This window comes from Euprymna scolopes, chromosome 34 (genome assembly GCF_053919585.1).
Source record: "Euprymna scolopes isolate OS-2025 chromosome 34, ASM5391958v1, whole genome shotgun sequence".
Taxonomy (NCBI): domain Eukaryota; kingdom Metazoa; phylum Mollusca; class Cephalopoda; order Sepiida; family Sepiolidae; genus Euprymna; species Euprymna scolopes.
In genome coordinates this window covers 80,802,776-80,815,612 of record NC_136515.1, presented here as the reverse complement: position 1 = coordinate 80,815,612, position 12,837 = coordinate 80,802,776, and the positions used below count along the sequence as shown (strand labels likewise).

Here is a 12,837-nt window from a genome sequence, read left to right as displayed (position 1 = left end):
CCTCTATCTCTTTCTTGATCTTTCCTTTGGCCTCTTGTGTTCACGAGGTGTCCCTATATATATATATATATATATATATATATATATATATATATATATATATATATATATATATATATATATATATATATGGAGAGAGAGAGAGAGATGTTTGCATAAGTATTTGATATCTAAAATGCAGAATTCAGTTGGTAAGATTTTCAAAGTTTGACTGCAATAGTAATACATCTGACAAATCTAGATTTGACTAGTCGGGAGACTCAACGTTTCCCAGGATTGAACGCGGATTAATAAATGGTCTATACTTCTAATACATTTATTTTCATTAAAATCGGTGGAATTAATTATTTTTCAATCAAATCGACTGATTGCTTGCTCTAGTCAAGGTGCACTTGAAGGAAGAGGCACAAGCTTCCCTGCAACGACTTAGTCTACAATACATTGTAGTCTACATTGCACTGTAGAGAACCTACTGTTGATTTTATGAAATGATTTTTACATAATGTCTTGGATTAAAGTTTGAAATACAAAAGTCAAACATCATGGTTCAAGTGTGCTCTGAACAGAAACATTCCTTTTGAACGCCAATAGTGTTGATTTTATATGTCAAGATCTGCTTGCACAGTGATAAAACCTCTCAAATGCACTTGTGGTGTTAGACTATGTAAGGATGTTAACTTTGGTCAAAATCGGACTCTTCCTGCTTAAATCAGATTTTTTCAATTATTACTTTTCAACACTTACCGGAGGCATTCCAATAAAAAAAACTTAAGAACAATCCTAGAAACATAAAATACAGTTGTATGAATTTTTTCTTAAATCGGCTCAACCATTTCGGAATCCATAGAAGACAAACTCACACACACACACACACACACACACACACATACACACACACACACACACACACACAAAGTGTCTTTTATGCATAAGTAGAGATAGAGATATTTGATTCTGATGAGCCATTTTTTCTTTCAATTTTTGCAACATATATATATGGATATATATGTGTGTATATTTGTATACGTGTGTGTATGTCTGTATATTTGTACATATGTATATATTTGTATACGTGTGATTATCCGTGTATCTATACATACAGCTGTATTCTTGCGTGTGCGTGTGTTCTTTCATGTATATATTTACGTGTGTATGTCTGTGTCGCTTTCGCACATGTATGTATGTATTTGTATATTTGGTACGTATATATGTATACAGGTATGTGCCTCAGCATGAATATGTCTGCATTAGTCAATCCCCCCACCCCTAACTTAACGCATAACGACAGGTAACTTTCGTAGCAAAATCACACACGTGCAAAGTCCTTTTCTTTCCGTGACACGTTCAATATAAGTAGAACTCCCACCACACACCACCCTCCTGTACAACTCAAAGCCCCAGTAAAATTTTGATCCATTTTTATTTTTATTTCAAATTTACATTCTGTTGTGAAAAGTTTTGAATAATCTTCCAATAGGTCCTAATGCGACCCCCCCTTTTTTGTTTTTATCCTCTTTTTTAGAGAGCTCGCGATTTTTTATTTTTATAAACCCCTTATGAACTTTTATACTTTTTTTTGAAGGGCTCCATTTTTCTTTTTTAATTTCCCTCTAATTTATCCCATTTTTTCATTTTTATTTTTTATTTTTTATTTTTCTTTTTGGCGTCGAGAGATTCCAGGTCGCCTGATGAAGTCTCTTTGACTGAAACAGGTGGCTATTTGTAGCGACCATATGTAACCGTTTACCCCCCCCCACCACCACCACCAAAAAAAATATATTGCTCTTTTTATTGAGCACTATTTAACAACCTCGTTGTCTTCCTTAGTTCTGGCTTTTGAACACCTCAAACCTGAATATATATATATATATATATATATATATATATATATATATATATATATATATATATATATATATATATATACACCCGGTGTTGTCAATTAAAAAAAAAAAACATTACTGGCCGGAGAGTTTAGTCACATACATTTTAAGATACACGAACTATCCTAAGTTCTTACAATTTTCCTGAAAGTTGACCATATGTTGAATTTTTGGAAGCATAACACATAGTCATCTTCATCTTTGAAATTCAAGCAGGAAAATAAAAATCATTAAAGGGAAATAACTCAATGGTTAAATGAAAAATTACTTCTGTTTTTCGACGCAGCTGACGTTGGTTATACTAATAATTAAAATAAATTTAATTAAATGTAAATTAGATTAAAAACAGATTAAATAAATCAATGTCATATATTTCTAAATAGAATCCTTAAAACAATCGTATTACTAATTTCTATTAAAAAGGTTAGAGTTAATTATTAAAACAGATTTTCTTTAATGCGATGACCTCTTGAATGTTGATTTCTATTAAACAAATATTTAACATATAGAAACCATGCAGGAATAAAAATATATAGAAGTATCTTTTCATTCTCTATTTATGAAACAGTGCACCTTTTATATATATTAATCAAATTGTAAACAAGCAAACAAATAAACAGACAGGAATACTACTTTATGATTATATATATATATATATATATATATATATATATATATATATTAGTGATGGGACGATTCCAATATTTTTCCCGATTCAATACAATTACCGATTCCGATTCTTTATAAATTCCTAATTATTTAACCATAACATTGTTATTTTCCCCCGATTTTCATAAAAACACATGTTAAATATGCAGATATTTTCCTAAACGTCAAAATATACTTGTGGAGAGTGATTAATTTTAACAGTTGTTATTTATCATGCAATCGGTGGTTTATTTTTTTTTTTTTTTGTAGTTTTTAAAGGAAAGAAGTTTTGTCTGAGTAGCATTAAATGTTACCATCTATTTACGGCCCTGTTCCACTACTAACTGAAGGTTGTTTTCTAGGGTTTCTGCCATTGCCTTTGGATATGTGTACATTCATTTTTCCCTCATGTTTATTATAGAGCATAGTATCATCAGCTAATTACTTACCTTGGACACAATTTCATCAGGGAAGTTATTTATGAATATCAGGAGCACATCTGTATATTTAGTGTGTATATCTTTTTTCTATTTGTATGAACGAAAAATATTTACTGACAAGTAGTGATGGAACGCTTGCAATATTTTTCCTGATTCTAATACAATTACTGATTCTAATTCTTTATGAATATCTAATTATTTCACTATAAAATTATTATTCCCCTCGATTTTCGTAAAAACAAAAATGTTTAATATGCAGATATTTTTCTAAATGTCAAAATACATTTGTGGATGATGATCTATCGATTTTTAGCTTTATTGGTAATTTAAAATCAATAAATATTTATTATTTTATCATTATTACCACCAATGGAAGATTTTTATTTCAACAAAATCAAATAAAAACAGAGAAATAGAAGAATCGTTTTTGGCACTGGAAACTAGGTATCAATTTTTCCGATCCCGATACCCCAAAATATTCCGATTTTTCGGATTCCTGATTCCCATTAATCGTCCCAACACTAATATATATATATATATTAATGTTGGGACGATTACTTGGAAAAATTGGAATTTTGGAGTACCGGAATCATAAAAATTGATACCTACTTTCCAATTCTTTTAATTATTTTTTTTTAATTTTGTTTTAGACAAAATCTTTCACCGCTGGTGGTAATAATAAACTAATAAATATTTATTCATTTTAAATTACTAGTAAAGCTAAAAGCTATAGATCATCGCCCCTACGCACACACGCGCACAAGTGTGTTTTTACGTTTGCGAAAATATCTGCACATTTAACATGTGTTTTATGGCAATCGAGAAAAGGAAACGATTTTATAGTAAAACATTTAGAGATTTATTAAGAATCGGAATCGGGATAAATATTGGAATCGTCCCATACTAATATATATATATATATATATATGTATATATATATATATATATATATATATATATATATATATATATATATATATATATATATATATATATATATATAAAATGAAAATTACAATTAAATTTACCAAAATGATCCCAGGTGGTAAAATTAAAGTATATTATAAATATTAAAGAATTAATATTTATAAAGTTATCTCAGCCAGATGTAAAAGCTCGATAAAACCAAATAGGAAATAGAGCTTATAATACGAGCAAACAGTTAATAAAACATGTTAAAAACACACTTTGAAATGAGTTAAAAACATATTCAATCTGAAAAGGAAACACTAGATAAGTGGATACTCCTTAATCCGCGGAGTTTTGAAGAAATACTTTCCTTCTCATCAGAGGGTAGGAATTAGCAAAATGCGGGATCGGATTTTGCATGCAAAAGTATTTGATGAAACAACAAGTAAGTCAAAGATCTTACTTGAAAACAAAAAAAGTGAAGCAGAGGGTATATGGTGAAGAAAAAGGTGATTACACATGAATGGATAGTCTGGTGGAAGATAAATAATCCAGTGACGATAAAATCCAAATGTATAACTTCAAGAAAGTTAATTGAATTTCCATTTGACGTATATATATATATATATATATATATATATATATATATATATATATATATATATATATAATGGGTTAAGAAATTTCAACGAAAGAAAGATGTATATTTAAATAAGGGGGTAGTCACCAACAATGTATATTTTTTAACATTATTTTATTATTCCGTGTCTTGGTTTTTCATTGAGAATTATGTTTAGATCATTGTAATAATGTTTTTAAATCATTGAAATCGTTTTTAACGCGTTTCAGACGTTCTGTGAAGCGTCCTCTTCAGAAATTATTTTCAAAATGTGTTGGAGATGTAAAAATAGCATTTTCGTAGTTCATCTGAAGTTCATCCAAGAGGTGGAAACGTGTAAGTGTCTACTATTCATTGGAATGTTCAATTTATATATATATATATATATATATATATATATATATATATATACATACACACACACACACAGTGTGGTCCGAAATAACTCCCTATTCTAAAATAACTATAACTTATTCAAATACTGTAATATGTTTCTCCATTTTGTGTGTATGTTACTTAATGTGTGGTATTTAAATATATGCTTTTATTTTCGTTTCAGATCTGTTATATGAATTTAGTTTTTTAATCTTGAAGAAAGAATACGTGAAGTTATTAGTTCCATTCCCGCAAGATTTTCTTGTGAAATCAGTTGATGCGGTTCATGATCGACTTGAAAAGCTGGTTGCGAATGGTGGTGGCCATATTGAATTTTAAATAAAATTCCATGTAATATACTTTCTTCTCATATTCATTAATTGGAGAAATTATACTTCCAAAATATATTATAGTTGTTTTAGAATAAGGAGTTACTTTCGGATCAGCCTGCAGATTCTTTCTCACAATGTAACCAAGGACTAGTAATCAGAGAATATTTACGATCATATGACCCCTAACATATGACCCCTAACATATGATCCCTAACATATGACCCCTAACATATGATCCTTAACTCGACAGCTTTACTCCACTAATTATAATTCCTAGGAACTATTACGTGTTGAGAGTACATAAAAGAAGAGTACATATTTACAATGCCTCCCCACGGGACAGAGTTAGACACCAGGGTCGTTTTTTTAACGTGGAGAAAAGAACAAAAATAAAAATTGTCTCAGTCGCGAAGGTTTTCTCCTCCACTGACAGAGAACAAGAAATTCAAGTGTGATATATATATTTTTTTTTTTTTTTTTATTCAATTTTCACCCCAAACAAGGCACAGTGCCACTTTGAAGCAGGGGGCTACTATTAGGGAATTAATTAGCGGGGTCATTATGAAGGGAGAAGAGTAGAAAGATGTTTGTTAACATTACACTTGAACTTCTGCATATCATTGCAGTTGGGAAAGCAGAATCCCGGAAGGGAGTTCCAAAGACCTGCAGTTCTGGGGAAGAAACTATTGGAGTAAAAGGCTTTCTTGCACCTAGGGATCTCCACTGTAAAGGGATGAGACTTAGTAGCTTGTCGGGTTTGTCGGGGGTAGTTACGTCGGGGAGGTACAAGTGTTTGCAGTTCGTCAGAGCATTCACCATTAAAGTATTTGTAGAACAGGCAGAGGGATGCAACATCTCGTCGATGGGACAGAGGTTGAAGCCTAGATGACAGTTCAGGACCTATCAGGTTTGCGACTCTTTTTTGAACCCTGTCCAGGAGCGAGAGACAAGCAGCAGATGCACCAGCCCAGATGTGACAACAGTACTCCATACATGGGCGAATGGTTGCCTTATAGAGGTATAGGATACTGGCAGGCGTAAGTAGTTTTCTAGCACGGTAGAGGGAGCCAACCTTCCTTGCAGCAGCCTTGGCAATGCTCTCAATGTATCTATTCCAGTTCATATTCCCTGTAAACGTTAGGCCGAGGAGTTTAAAAGAAGTACTTTCAGGCAATGTGTTCTTGGCCATTGCTATTGGTGGTAGAGAAGGTTTCTTGTAGTTATTGAAGGAAACAAGCTTAGTCTTAGCAGCATTGAATGAGACCAACCATTTTTGTCCCCATTCCACTACGGATTGGAGGTCATCCTCTAGTGTTTCTGCCATTTTCTTGGATATGTGTTCATTTGTTTTCCCCTCATATCTGTTATAGAAAGTGGTGTCATCGGCAAATATACCCATCTCCGAAACAATATTATCAGGGAGGTCGTTTATGAATATCAGGAACAATAGAGGTCCAAGGATAGACCCCTGAGGCACTCCCGCATTTATGTCATATTGTTTGGATGTACGTCCGTCGAGGACAACTTTGATTTTTCTATTACTTAAGAAGGATTTAATTACGTTATGAATTCTTCCAGTGATTCCATATGATCTAATTTTCCTTAGAAGACCATCGTGCCATACCCTGTCAAAAGCCTTAGATATATCAAGGGCCACCGCTCTACCCTCCCCTGTTTTATCCAATGAACGGCATATACGTTCAGAAACTACAGTTAAGATATCTGCTGTTGAACGGGCTTGCCTGAATCCATATTGTTTGTCAGTCAAGAGTTTAGCAGCTGTTAGGTGCTGGACTAGGGCTTTATTAACTAAGGACTCAAATATTTTGGCGAAAAGCGGGAGGAGGCTAATGGGGCGATAATTTAGTGGGTCAGTTCTTTCACCAGAATTCTTGAAGACTGGTACCACAGAGGCGGTTTTCCAGCAGTCGGGAAAACAAGATTCGTTAAGGCATTTATTGTAAAGTTTGTAAAGTATGAAGAACAGATGCTGCACTTTGATCTTGGTCCGAAGGCTAAGTGTTTAAAAGGAGAAAAATCACCATAATTATAGCTTTAGTAAAGGCCGCCATTTTCTAGATGATATCCGAAATGAATTGGGACCACTTAGTTTTCAACTTGAGGACGGTTTCGAGCCTGGATGAAAGCAGTCATTGTTGTGCCTATTTACAATGCGTCCCCACGGGACAGAGTTAGACACCAGGGTCGTTTTTTAACGTGGAGAAAAGGTACAAAAATAAAAATTGTCTCAGTCGTGAAGGATTTCTCCTCCACCGAAAGAGAACAAGAAATTGAAGTGCAGCATCTGAAGAACAGATACTACACTTTGATCGTGACCAAAAGGCCAAGAATGTATCGAATTGATTCGAATATTTAGTTGTTGTTTTTTTTTGTTGTTTTTTGTTTTTTTGTTTTCAATATTGTTGTTTATTTAACATAATAAAAAATGTCCGCAGATAGGCTTCGCACAATCTACACAGAATTCTTAAGAGGTTAATTATTAACTTAATCGCCCTTATATACTCGCGGCACATCCGGGCAGGCTTGCTATAACATAATATTCTTTTGTAATCTTAAACGATCTCGACTCTTTATAATGAGGCGATCTCATATGAAGGTTTTCGAAAACAGTGACCCATTGTTTTACGACCACCTCGATCGTACAACCCGGTTTCTTACAATAGCAAAACTGTTTCAAGACTGATCTTATTAAAGCGGAAATGTAATGGCGATTTAGTTAAACAATGCGGCCAAAAATCTTACAAGAGAGTCATTTATTTTTTTTGTTGTGTAAGTGAAAAAGCAACACACACACACACACACACACACACACATATATATATATATATATATATATATATATATATATATATATAGAGAGAGAGAGAGAGAGAGAGAGAGAGAGAGAGAGACAGACAGACAGACAGACAGACAGACAGAGATTCGAAATGCCATGGCATAAATTGACTAAAATAATATCTTACACTTTTTGTTGAGCACTATCAACAATGTAGTGAAATTCAATGGTTGATAAACTTGGCCTTCGGGTCAAGATCAAAGTGTAGCATCTGTTCGAATCAAGACGGAAAGCAACGAAAAACAATTGTCTTTACTTGTCTTCCCGAGATTACTATGACTCCTCAATTTGAGGAGCCGTGGTCGCCAACGCTGTTAAAACAGCAGGGCCGCTGCATGCATGTAATGTCCTTTTATTCTCTCTATATATGCGTGTTTCTTTTATATTTACTTTTACCCTAATCGATTTACACACATTAATGCACATAGCCGATGCTGCCATCACACACTCCATCAGAGACAGATATATATTACGGGTTCTCATACATAAGTCGATGGAATAATAAAGAAAAGTTTGCTTCAAGGAAGGAAAAAATACATTCCAGAAATTCGAAAACACATATGAAGAAATGATATCGGATTAAAGATGACTCCACATTACAAGTATACAGAATCAGATGCGAAAAACATTTCGCGGTACCATTTTGAATTTAATTGAACAGAGCTAGGATCATTAATTAATGACTTTCAAATTTGGAATCGGTAAAAAAAAAAAAAAAAAAAAATGTTAAACTCACATTTGGTAAATTATTTCTACGAAATATGCTAAAGGTCAAGAAATGAAATAAAACACTTTTAGAGCCATCTAGGATATCAAATACGAAAATACGGACAGAGCTAAGATCATTAATTAACAATTTTCAAATCTGAAATCGGTATAAAATTTACTCACATTTGGCAAATCATTTCAACAAAATATGTTAAAGAAATATTCATAGGTGAAGAAATGAAATAAAACACTTTTAGAGACATCTAGAATATCAAATACGAAAATATGGACAGTAAACTGGAAAATATATTCCGAATCAGTCACGGGAATTCCTTCAACTAATTTATCTTCTGACAAAACCAAATATTTACATCAAAAAAAGCAACTACAATAAAAGCTAAACATAAATAAAAGCAAATTCAACTTGCCCCCATACTTACAAAACTGTTTAAGCGCTGCCTTAAGGAGAAGTGCTTCCCAACACCCTGGAACACCTCATCAGTATGCCCTGTATTTAAGAATTTAGGTGATAAGTCGTCTCCCTCTCAGTACCAGACAAATAAGTCTCCTGTGTGTCATGAGTAAGTTGCTGGAATCCATATTAAATAGAAAAGTAGTCAACCACCTCAGCAGAAATAACTTTCTTAGTGACATGCAATATGGTTTCTACTCTGCTAGATCTACAGCAGATGTGCTAATGGTTGTATCTCATAGGATTAGTGAATCTCTTGACAAAGTCTTCCTTTCTAGGGCAATTGCTCTTGACATATCAAAGGCCTCTTCGATAAGGTATGGCATAAGGGCCTACTTCACAAGATTTCCAGCTACGGTATCACTGGAAATGTTTTCTCAATCATTTAATCATTTCTCTCTGATAGGTTCATAAGAGTAGTGGTTGATGGGCAGAAATCAGAGGCCAACAATATTAATGCTGGAGTTCCTCAGGGGTCTATCCTGGGCTCAACTCTCTTTCTGATCTACATCAATGATCTCCCGAAACACATACGTAAATCATTCGCTGACATCTATGCTGATGACACGACCATGGCAACACATCTAAGGCTGTAAATGACAAAGTTCTCTTTGATTCTCTCTCCTTTGATCTAGAGCGCGTGGTACAGTGGGAGAAGAGGTGGCTGGTTACTTTTAATGCATCTAAAACAAAGCTCCTATCTTGACATCATCAATGCTCTGATCCCCATCTGGCATCAATTGAAATGGATGGCTCTCGTCTAGGGGAAGCTCCATGTTTTGATTAGCTTCTGGGCTTGACCTTTACTCCTGACCTGAAATGGAACACGTACATCAAGTCAGTTGCCAAGGTCGCTGGAAAAATGGTAGGATTTTTCTACCACTCCAGAAGATATCTCACTGATGCAATTCTCTATCTATATAAAAGCCAAGTACGCCCAAGGATGGAGTACTGCTGCCACATCTGGGCAGGAGCTGCTAAAACAGCCTATCCTGCCTTGACAGAGTACAAAATAGGCTTCGTGACCTAGTGGGTGATGCCCTTTTTTCTTCCCTGCACCCTCTCTCCCACAGGAGAGACGTTGCGAGCCTGTCTTTGTTTTATCGTTAATTCCATGGCAAGTGCTCGTCTGAGCTCCAATCTCTGGTCCCCCCCTCGCCAATCTTTCATGATAAACATCTGTCTCGCTGAAACCACTGTTAAAAGATTTCCCCACTCTTTAGCTGTGCCAAAACCAAAACATAGATTCCATGAACAAAGCTTCTTTCTTAGAAGTGCACGCCTGTGGAACTCTGTTCCGTTTGCCTGTTTCCCACCTGACTACAACCTGGATGTCTTCAAGTCCAACATAAAAAAATTCCTGATGAACGTCCCCTTAAGTAAGACTTTATCAAATCTCCAATACTAACGGTTTCTACGATACTATCCCATTGATTACTGTACACGCAATAACCCTTATCCTTGAGTCGCTTCCGGGCCTTGATAAATGGTGACTACCTTGTATAAAAAATAAATAAAAAATTTAAAAAATATCGATTGATCTAGTTACTGTTTTTAAATTTTATTTTATTAATTGAATCAAAGTCCAGCATAATTATAATCGTTTTTTTTGTTCATTATTATATTAATATTTTTTAATCACCTTTCATATATTATTATTAGGATGTAAATGTACATGTTCTGAAGGCAATAATACGTCTTTATTGAGCTTACTTTGACTGTTTTATAAGGAACTAGACCACCCGTGACCCGTTGGGTCAGTACGTTATATTAGCTCTGGAATTCATGTATGAGCGTGACACTTGTGGCATGAAGAAAATAGTTTTTTTTTACATAACAGAAGCATTTCTATGAAAGTATATTAAAATGAAAAAAGAATATAGATAGATTTCTATGAGTCGTTCTGTTTATTATAATTGTTATTTTTTTTTAAATTACAGTTACTGAATTATAAGTGGTTGGTCATACTTATGCACTGAACAGGTATCATAATCCTTATTATAGTTAAATTCAAATTTTGATATATCATCTTTTAAATGAAATTGTTAGTTGAAAGTACAGAATAATAAAAAAAACACTCTCCACATGTTAATAATGGCTTTTTAAATAGAAAATGAAAATAAAATGTAACTTTTTTCATTTAATTTAAGCAAACATTCAGTACCCATTGTGTAAAGGAAAACACTATTTAATGTACCTATTCACTCCAAATATCTGTCTACCCATAAAGAGTAGAACCCCAGGATACAGCATAAAAATTAGTAATAAAATACAGTACAGTCAGGGTGTCCCAAAAGAAGCTGATGGTTACAAAAGATTCATAACTTTCTTAATTTTTTTAATATTTTTCTTTTATTTTTTTTCAGATCATCTAGAGTTAACCTTCCTGAGTCGTTACACTACCGAGGAGTGGAAATTTATCGTAGAGTCCTATTTTCGGTTGAATGAGTCAATATCAGAAACTCAAAGAGAATTTCGACGAAACTTCAACACAAGAAATTCACCTACTTCCAAAACCAGCCATAATAAATGTCCTTAAAAACAATATATAAATTACGGCCATAAGCCCTGAAACATTAAGTGATGTGCTGGACAATGCCCTGCAGAGAGCACAAAAGCATGAAAATGAAAATGGTGGACATTTAAGTAACATCATTTTTCACAAACTAAAATTAGAGCTTGTGAAAAACATACCCATGATTAAGTTGTGTAAATAAAATTAGAATACGCAAACTATGATATTTTACTATTTCTCAAAAAAATCACGGAGAGGCTCATCTACCTACATATGAAAAGCATAACTTAAATATTGAGGAAGTTAATCAAATATAAAACCCGTCAGCTTCTTTTGGGACACCCTGTATATATATGTATATAATCAAATAAAATTATAAATAGCACCGACCCTAAGGCGGGACACATACCGTAACCAGAAGAAAGAAAAACATCGTACTCCACAACGTAACCTGAAAAAGAACATATCCTTGGGCCACCGAATTCCGGGTTTCTTATATATATGATTATTTTTTTGAAGGAAAAGAAATCTAGCAGAGTGCTCAATTAAAATGAAAATCCGAAAATAAGAGCGTATTTATATTTTGTATTTTCTGTACACAAAATACAATATATATATATATATATATATATATATATATATATATATATATATATATATATATATATACCAAGTTATTCAGGAGAGCGAACTCGTGAATTTCATGAGGTTATTAAGAGTGCTCAATAAAAAAAAAGCAAAATATATTTTTATTGATATAGGCAAGATTACACTGGACATGCTAATATTTTGGACAAGTGGTCGGTCAAGACCACAAGTCTTCGTCAGGCGACTTAATAAATTTTGTCTTCTACTAAAGGAGTCCAGTCCTTAAATACACACACACACACACACACACACACACACACACACACACACACACACGTATATATAAGTCACTTTATGTGCATGTGTATGTTCTAAAACGGCTGAGCCTACCTTTTGTAAATTTCACCCAAAAGTAATTTATATGTCTGGCAGTGTTCTTAGATATGCTTTGTACAGAAATCCATCCAATAAGTATCTAAAATCGAAAAAAT

General features: G+C 33.5%; 1 long non-coding RNA gene and 1 pseudogene across 1 annotated transcript in view; one reads left to right on the top strand and one right to left on the bottom strand.

The window, feature by feature from the left end:
• The window catches only part of LOC145259311 (uncharacterized), a 60,260-nt gene extending 47,990 nt beyond the window's left edge, over window positions 1–12,270 (top strand). The window contains exon 2 of the long non-coding RNA XR_013864158.1: window positions 11,610–12,270. This is a non-coding gene — a long non-coding RNA (uncharacterized LOC145259311). The remainder of the gene's footprint in view (window positions 1–11,609) is intronic.
• On the bottom strand, window positions 7,430–7,562 carry LOC145259395 (U2 spliceosomal RNA; annotated as a pseudogene).
• Window positions 12,271–12,837: the final 567 nt, after the last annotated feature.